General features: G+C 44.7%; 1 protein-coding gene across 6 annotated transcripts in view; it reads left to right on the top strand.

The window, feature by feature from the left end:
* Nucleotides 1-5,809: 5,809 nt before the first annotated feature.
* Nucleotides 5,810-9,300, top strand: part of LOC101024330 (GA binding protein transcription factor subunit beta 1) — a 77,036-nt gene continuing 73,545 nt past the window's right edge. For 2 of the 6 annotated variants that reach the window (XM_003900926.5, XM_009210153.3), the window contains exon 1: nt 5,810-7,191. The gene's annotated coding sequence lies outside the window, so the exon portion shown is untranslated. Of the gene's footprint in view, nt 7,192-7,238; nt 8,307-9,300 lie in introns of those variants that run through there. The other 4 variants (XM_017960610.2, XM_017960612.1, XM_003900925.4 and 1 more) reach the window with 3 other exon arrangements.

Below are 9,300 nucleotides of genomic sequence, written 5' to 3'. Positions count from 1 at the left end.
CATGGCAATTTTTTTTTTTTTTAACAAGTTCACTGGTTTTTAGTCTATGCTCTACCTAATCACCTGAACATGTCTCCTAGCTTAATCTCATGTTTTTTTTTGCCTGTGATGGAGTGATAAAATGACCATTTTCTGTTTATAACTTTTTGCAAGCCTAAAAAATGCCACATAAAATTGCTACTGACATCTGATTCAACATGATGGGATGAGGGAAGGTGTTAAGGATGATTGAGATTTTGAGCCTGAGTTCTGCAGTGTCTTTTGCCTCTGTCTCGCCTTTCCTTCACCATTGTCATTCCCCAGAATTCAGGCCTACCTTATCTTTCACATTTGTGCTGCATTTACAGAAAAATTGGCTCAGTAAAGGAAATAATAGTTGGTAATATGTATCCAGTATTGCTCAGGAGTTTTAAAAATAACTAACCATGAAATATATAATATATATACTGAAAGTACATTTTTCTCCAAAAAACCTACTTCTCAATAAATCATAGAAGGAACACTCATGTAATACCAGTGTCTTAGAATGTTAGGCTTATTTGGCTTATGGTTTTGCAGGCTGTACAAGAAGCATGACAGCAGTATCTGCTCCCAGTGAGGGCTTCAGGCTGCTTCCACTCATGGTGGAAGGCAGACGGGAGATAACATATGCAGAAATCACACAGCAAGAGAAAGGAGAGAGGAGGTGCCAGTCTCTTAATGAACTCACTCCTTCCAGAATACCAAGCCATTTATGAGAAACCCACTCCCACAACCCTTCCCACCAGGCCTCACCTCCAACACTGGGATCAAATTTTAACATGGGACTTGGTAGGGTCAGGCAAACCAAACTCAAACCATAGCACCCTACTTAGGAACAGAACATCAACAGCACTCCAGAAGCACCTATTACCTCTCAAGCACTACGCCCTGCAAAGCCAGCTATTTCTTTTCTTTATACTTTTACTTCCTAAACATATATCCCTAAATCTAGATTGGTTTGCCTGTTTGTTGAACTTTCCATTTCCCAAAGTGGTCATACCAATATACATTTCCAGCAGCCGTGTAGTTTTAGTTACTCCAACTCTTAACAAACATTTGGCATTTTCTGGGTTTTTCATTTTAGCTATTCTGTTGGATGTGAGATTAAAATCTCATTTAGGTTTTAATTTGCATTTCTCTAGTGATTAAATTAGTTGAGTACCTTTTACATGTTTTTCGGCCATCTACATGCCTTTTTTTAAAAAATTTTTTTAAAGGAACTAATATTTAGATACCCTCTTTTGTGAGGTGACTGTTTAAGTTTCTATCCTTTTTTTTTTTGAGATGGAGTCTTGCTCTGTCACCCAGGCTGGAGTGCAGTGGCGTGATCTTGGCTCACTGCAACCTCTGCCTCCTGGGTTCAAACAATTCTCCTGTCTCAGCCTCCCGAGTAGTTGGGATTACAGGCACGTGCCACCACGTCCGGCTAATTTTTATATTTTTATTAGAGATAGGGTTTTGTCATGTTGGCCAGGCTGGTCTCAAACTCCTGACCTCAGGTGATCTGCCTGCCTGGGCCTCCCGAAGTGCTTGGATTATAGGTGTGAGCCACTGCACCTGGCCTCTACCCATTTTTTATTGGCTGTCTTATTATGTAATCCCAGCACTTCGGGAGGCTGAGGTGGAAGGATCACTTGAGCTCACGAGTTCGAGAACAGCCTGGGTAACGTGGCAAAACCCAGTCTCTACCAAACATACAAAAATGAGCTGGGCATAGTGGTGTGCACCTGTAGTCCCAGCTACTCTGGAGGCTGAGGTGGGAGGATTGCTTGAGCCCAGGTTGAGACTGCAGTCAGCCGAGATCACTTCATGGCCTTCTAGCCTGCATGGGCGACAGGGTGAGACCTTATTCCCTCCACCCCACCCCCCCTCAAAAAAGAAATGAATTCATTTGTTTGATGCTGTTAGAACACCACTACCTACCTTTACTGTGGCCCCAAATTCACAAATGAACCCTCCAGAAGGTAATGCAGTTAACTTCATGCATTCTCTTTAAACAATGTACTAAGTCTTTATGCCAGGGAATTTGGTATTAACAGACACAGTACAGGTCTCTCATTTCAAAGTAGTATTCCTAATCAAGAAGGAAATGAGAGACCTGTATTGGAACCGTCTTTAACATCTTTGAGGTTGGTAAATTTAGGTAAGTTATTCAACCTATTTTAGCCTCAGTTTCTTCAATGGAAAAATGGGGCAACAATACTTATTTTACAGAGTTGTGAGGATTAAATCAGACAATATATATAATAGGCTTTGCACAGTGGCTGGCATACAGGAAACGTTTAATATATGGTAGCTACTATAAACTCGGTTATTTCCATATAGCTTTCCATGTCTACATGGAGGGAGAAAATGAGCAATGTCCGTTGTAGTTCAGCTATTACAGTTTTCACTCCAAAGTAAAAAAGGCATTTAGATTTACTAAGTCTTCTGGGAGTTTGGTTCTTCTGACTCCCTTCATCTGTGAGACCATAGGTACTTTTATGTAATATGATAAAAATTATTAGAAAAAGGAAAAAAACGGCCAGGTGCGGTGGCTCACGCCTGTAATCCCAGTACTTTGGGAGGCCAAGGCGAGTGGATCACCTGAGGTCGGGAGTTGGAGACCAGCCTGACCAACACGGAGAAACCCCCGTCTCTGCTAAAAATACAAAATTAGCAGGGTGTGGTGGCGCATGCTTGTAATCCCAGCTACTTGGGAGAGTGAGGTAGGAGCACCACCCAACTAAGGGGTGGTGGTGGGCGGGAGGTTGCTGTGAGCCGGGATCGCACTCCCATCACTCCAGCCTGGGCAGTAAGAGCCAAACCTGTCTCAAAAAAAAGGAAAAGAAAAGGGAAAAAAGGCTAGGAACGTGGCTTGCGCCTGTAAATCCCAGCACTTTGGGAGTCGAGGTATGGATCACAAGGTCAGGATCACACCATCCTGGCCAACATGGTGAAACCCCGTCTCTACTGAAAATACAAAAATTAGCTGGGTGTGGTGGTGCATACTTGTAATCCCAGCTATTTGGGAGGCTGAGGCAGAAGAATTGCTTGAACCTGGGAGGCAGAGGTTGCAGTGAGCCGAGATTGCACCACTGCACTCCAGACTGGCGACAGAGCAAGACTTCATCTCAAACACAAAAAACAAACAAACAAAAAAAAGGGAATAAAGACATATGCAAAGTACAGTCCCTCAAATTTTTATTAGACCCACAGAAATAAAATTAGTCTGTTAAATTGCTATTAAGTTTCTACATTTACTTTCTGTAAATGACTTGTCATGGATGTGTAACAAAGGGCTTACAGACTGGCACTGCCCTGTGGACCACACTCTTGGTGGAACTGCTCTAGAGTGCTGACAAAAATCAGACTTTGAATCCACAGGGCTGAAGTCAAAGCAACTGAAGGGTGTCCTGACTCACGGCTGGCCACCTAGTGGCCTCTTTCTAGTCATAAGCACAATGTTGTGTCACTCCTTAGTTCAAAAACCATCCATTGTTCTGCCTGACTCAAGGGTAAAATCTCAGTCCTTTAATCTGACATCCAAGGCCTTCCAGAGCTGGTTCTAAACTTTTTAAGTCTGACTTTCCACTATTCTTTATTTCACTAGACTGCACTGTCCAATATGGTAACAACTTGTCCCACTTGAAATGCAGGAAGTGAAATGAGGCTAATTTAGGAACCGAATTCATAATCCTAACTTTAATTTAAAATAAAATTTAAAAATATACACGATTCGATTACCGTACAACTTTTAAGTATGCTTGGAATGACTTGGATATGTGAATCTATTTTTTTAGCTGGAAATTTTACGAAATCAAGTACTGAGATATGCTATAAGTATAAAATACACACCAGATTTCAAATGCTTAGTTATGAGAAAAATGTAAAATATTTTTAATGTTTAGTGATTTTTTATATTGATCACATGTGAAATAATATTTGGATATACTGGGTTAAATAAAAGGTGTAATTAAAATTAATTCCACCTAGACAACATGCCCCAAACCTAGGCATCACTATTGATTCCTCCTTTTCCTCATTTAATTGGTGAGCAAGATAGGTCAGCTTTTTCCTCACCTCTACTGCTACTATCCTAGTCCATGATACTCCGTTTCGTAAATCCCTCAATGGCTTCCAGTGCACGTCACCTTCTTATCGAGGCTGAAGACTTCACCTCCTATCATTCCTTCTTTTGGTCAGTAGACTTCAGCTACACTGACCTTGCTGTTCCCTAAACACAACAAACTTCTCACCTTAGGGCCTTTGCCCCGCTATTTTGGTCTCACACTCTGTTCTTAAGTCCTTTCTAATACCTTCTCAGTGAGGCCATCTCTGATCAACCAACCACCAAAAGTCTGCTCTTTTCCCCAGACTAACACTTCATCCAATCAGCCTTTAATTCTCTTCACAAACTTTTTTTTTTTCTTTTTGAGACGGAGTCTCGTTCCATCGCCCAGGCTGGAATGCAGTGGCGAGATCGAGGCTCACTGCAGCCTCCATGTCCTGGGTTCAAGCTATTCTCCTGCCTCAGCCTCCGGAGTACCTGGGATTACACAAGCGTGCCATTGTGCCCAGCTAATTTTTGTATTTTTAGTAGTGATGGGGTTTCGCCAGGTTGGCCAGGCTGCTCTCTAACTCCTGAGCTCAGGAGATCCACCCACCTCAGCCTCCCAAAGTGCTGGGATTACCGGCGTGAGCCACTGCACCCGGCCTTCTTCACAAACTTACGGGATATTTTCTCATTTTAAAAACTTGTTTATACGCTGTTTCCCTCTAAAAACAGGAGTAGGAACCGTTTGTTTTGCTGCTGCTTTATTTCAGTGTAGGTGAACACCTACTCCGTACCTGGCACAGAGTAGCTGTTCTTCCAACAGTGTTGAATGAATATCTAATTGCTGACTACACGCATCTGTCTGGTTGGCTCACAGGCACTTCGAATTTTACATGGTCAAAACAGAGACTTCTTTCTTCCCTAACATATATTCTTATTTTGTTTCTAATCTCAGTGAAGATATTACTATCCTCGTAGCTGCTCCAACTCATTTGGCAGTCACCTCTGACATCTATTTTCCTCAGTCATTTTCAGTTAACGAAATCTCCCAATAACCACTTCATCTTCTTCACAACTACTTGCCACCAACTCAGTCCAAGTCGTCGTTGGCTCACAGTCTGCTGTTTACTCCAAACTCTTTTCCTTGCCTCAAATTTTTGTGTAACAGTGATCTGTCTAAAATGAATTCAATCCTGATTCTTCTACTTAAAATCTTTCAATATCTTCCTCCTGGCTCTCAGAAGCTGACTTCTGCACACAGCATTCAAGGCCTTCACAAGCAGACCTCCAGCACTGTCTTCTTTACCCAAAAATCTCTCCAGTGTTTGCCTCCAAACATCGGTACTTACTGCTTCTTATCTAGGTCTTCCATAATACCCTTATTAAAGCCAATTGCTTCTCTAGTCCCATTCCATTTTATTCCTCCCTCTTGGTTTATTAAGGGGTTCCTCCTTTATTTGATTCCACAGTATTAAGTAGCTTCACTCTCATCATACTGATGATGCCTACTTACTTGTCTACATTCTACAGTGTAAGATTAATGGGGGAAACGATTTTCTAACAATAATTAGTTGAATGTTCACTCAAACAATGCTCATTCTGGGGGCAACGATTTTCTAACAATAATTAGCTGAATGTTCACTCAAACAATGCTCATTCAAATAATGCTACAGAAAAACATCCGCATTTTGACAAATTTCTATTAACCGAAGCAATGAAAATATTAAATCAAAAGAAAACATAGACTATGGTTCCTATGCTTTTTTTCTGTTTTAGCCACAATGCTTTAATAAATTACGCAAAGACTACAAACCTTTATTACATCAATTGTTACAAAAGGCTAAGTGGAGAAAGATTACTTATCTGAGGCTGCACAAAATCAGTGGGCAATATGGATTTCATTTAAGCTTGTCAGTTCTCCTGGATTAAATTCTTGGCGCTGTCTCACATACTCCCAAGTCCTAGATGTAGGATGCTATAAGTTGCAGTTACTAGGTTGGGAAAGCCATGCCCTGACTCCCCTGCGAAAAACATATCAATATGTTAAGTTCCTTAGCAAATCACATCTAGATTAAGTTCATAAAGCTTTTTTTTTTTTTTAACCTTGCAAATCTCCAAACTTTTGCTACTTAATAAAATACAACAAAAGTTTTGACATTGCAGCCACGGAAAAACAGATCTCTACCTCTGAGGTGGCAGTAATCCAAGCAGTTACTAGGATCTACGAAATATGAGGCATCATTAGAATGCTCGGGAAAAAAATCTACAGAAATATGTACATCCTCGTCATGAATCTGACCGTTGAGTTTATGTAAAAGTGGAAAAGGAACCTCACTCGTTCCTTCCCTGGTACCTTCACAGCGTCTCCCGTCCCAGTTTGACTAGTTGAATCTAGGGACACTTAAAAGGTAAATCCTAGCCTCCTGGCTGTCCTTCCGTCTCCCAGGATTCTGCTAGGCCGCTCAGTTGGCAAGCTTAAAGTCCAAAGATTCCGCACTCTCCGTCTTTAAACGGTCATGTCACAGAGACACGAAGGTTAGCACAGAACATTAGTTTCCAAACTACTACCCACCGCAGAAACACGCGGGAAGGCTCCGCGGCCACCCAGCCTCTCCGCCGCGCACATGGCCGGCCGCAGCTCCCACCCCCGCTGCCGCGCAGGCGCCGGGTAGGCCGGGACTTGCGGTCGCCGAGAGCGGATCATTCCGCCGCTTTCTTTGTGTGGCTGAAGCGCTAGAAGTGGCATATTTTCATCCCTTTCGTTAAAAAATCAGACTCTCTTTCCCCTCTCTCCCGGTGGGAACAGAGTCAGGGAGTGGGTAGGAACGGGATCTGCCGATGAGTGCAGAGGCGGAAAATCCTCGGGCGAGCAGCTGACGAGGGCCGGGTCCGGGAGGGATGCTGGGAGCTTGACTCACTCGCACACCATGTGTCCCTCCGCGCGCAGCACGGGGGACTTTTCGGTGGGGATTTTGGGCGCCGACCAGACGCGGCATTTTCGGAAAATAGCGCCCTGTGCTGCTGAAGCGCTTTGTGTGTAGCGGGGCCGCGTCAGCCCGGCCGGGTACGAGGCGCCTCGGGTCCCCGCACCACCTCCTGCTGCCTTCCCGTCGCCGCTCCCGAAGCTTTTCCAGGTCAGTGCGGGTCTGTGTAGGGCCCTGTTACCACCGGATGTGGAAGTTGATCTCTTCGCTGGTAAAAAATAATTCCACTTCCCCCGGAACCCAGATCATCCCCGCGATTTCCTGTTTATTGCATTAAGGCGCCGGGTTTCCGGGGCTCCTGGCCCCGCTTATTCCGCGGGGGTCGGCGGGGTCGGCCTGGGCGCCCGCTCCGCCTGCGCCGTCGCTGCGCTTTGTCCGCTGGGCACCCCGCTTCTGGGAGGGGCGGGCAGACATGGTGGCGGCCGCCGCCCCCTCCTCGGCCCTGGCGTGCGGCGGCCTCCTCGCGGCTACCTGGCGGGCCGGTCCCGAGCGGCAGCCCCGGGGTGGCGATGGGGTCGCGCCGAGGCAGCGGAGGTTCTGCGGGCGACTGGAGGTTGGCAGTGGGCGGGAGAAGGAGGAAGGCAGGCGCGGCCGGGCCCGGCCTCTGGCGCCGCGGTAGCCTTTGTCTGGGCAGCTTGACGGCCCCGCTGGGCTCTCCGGAGAGGGGAACGGGCGGCGGGGGCGGCGGGTCCTGGGCGCCCTGTGCTGCGGGGCCGAGAGGCGCTCGGGCCGCGGCGAGATCGGCCGGCTCAGACAGGGTTAACGGGAGAGCCTGGCCAGTCCCGCGCGGGGCCCCCGCAGCGACAGTCTTGGCCGCGGGGACTGGAGTCCTGAGGGGGAGAAGCCTGCCGTTTTGAAGGCTTGGGACTTCTGCCCGAAAGACTTCGCCGCCGAGACCCGCGGGTGCACGGCCTCAGGGAAAAAGTTGAGAATTTTGCCAGGTCATCTCTGCCAGGGCACAGTTCATCAGTGTGTATTTAGTGTGTTTCGGTGAAGCTCTCCAAGTGTGTTGAATCAGCGTGCCTAGCCTCAAGGGTGCATCGTGAAAACTGAAACCAAAGGAATGATACAGGCCTGCTTTGTGTGTGTCTTCCCACTTGAAGCTTGTTTTCAGTACAAATACTCTTGCTTTAAACCTGATTGGACTGTGGCGAGCGGACATCTGTTCAAAGGAGGGGCCGAGACCACAGTACTTCTGAAGGGGGCTTGATAATGTGGAAACATTTTAAGTTTTCTCTCCGGACTGTTTTGCTCTTTCAATTCAGGCAAGTTACTGAAGTACGTTTTTTATCTAGAAAAAGGTTTGATGTAGGCTGTAAATGGTCCTTGTAAAGTACATTGCCATCCCAGAATGAAAAGATCCACTCTCATTTATTATGCAGAAGTTAGTGGTCAGACATTCTTGTAGATAGTTTATCTCGTGTAAAGACCCACCCAGCTTGGTTTAAATTTTTTTCTCACTGACGTATAAACCATCAGCTTTGATACTTCCATTTTCAGGGTCAGACTTTGAGGAAACTAAAGATGGCTTTGTTTTATTTTCTCCCGGGTTTTTTTTCCCAAAAACAAAAAATACATCCATTACATGTTAGCATAGATGATTTGTTAAGAGTAACATCTTGCATTTTTGCAAATCTTTTTAATGCCTGGTTTAATAGAAGATTCTCAAAACTACGTCACTGTTGTGGTTAGCACACCATGTAACCTCTGGAACACTCCACTGTACACTCATACTTTTTTTTTTTATACCAAAAAACAGAAATGTGTCATTCTTACCGTGCTTTCACCATACAAGTCAAATCAGGATGTTATGCAAGACACATTTTAACAAGACGAATAAGATTGATTCCCATACTTTTTTTTACTGGGCTCCAGCTTTTTTAAAAGTTGGAATTTAGGTACCTAAACAAAATCATAGATAATGACTGCATAATCTGCCTATGATCTTGGAGACTCAGGAACATTTGAAAATATTCTTAAGTGATTAAAAAATTTAATTCTAGTACGTACAATGATTTACACAAGTAACACGTGAATTCCACATTACATATGCTATTAACACTTGTGTGTAAATGTTATTTTTAAAGATGAAACATGCTGAAAACTATAGGAGGTGCAGATTCTACGGAAAACTAGTTCTGCAGTGAATCCTTTGGTGAAACGAATAGTTCGCAGATACGTATCCTTAGAGTTCTTTGTCTCTGAATCATTCTGGGTTTTCTAGGTTGAGAGACAATTATACCTAATTGATTAATGCGT

This window comes from Papio anubis, chromosome 7 (genome assembly GCF_008728515.1).
Source record: "Papio anubis isolate 15944 chromosome 7, Panubis1.0, whole genome shotgun sequence".
Classification (NCBI taxonomy): domain Eukaryota; kingdom Metazoa; phylum Chordata; class Mammalia; order Primates; family Cercopithecidae; genus Papio; species Papio anubis.
The sequence above is the reverse complement of the archived record's forward strand: the minus strand, read 5'-3'. Positions and strand labels throughout refer to the sequence as shown.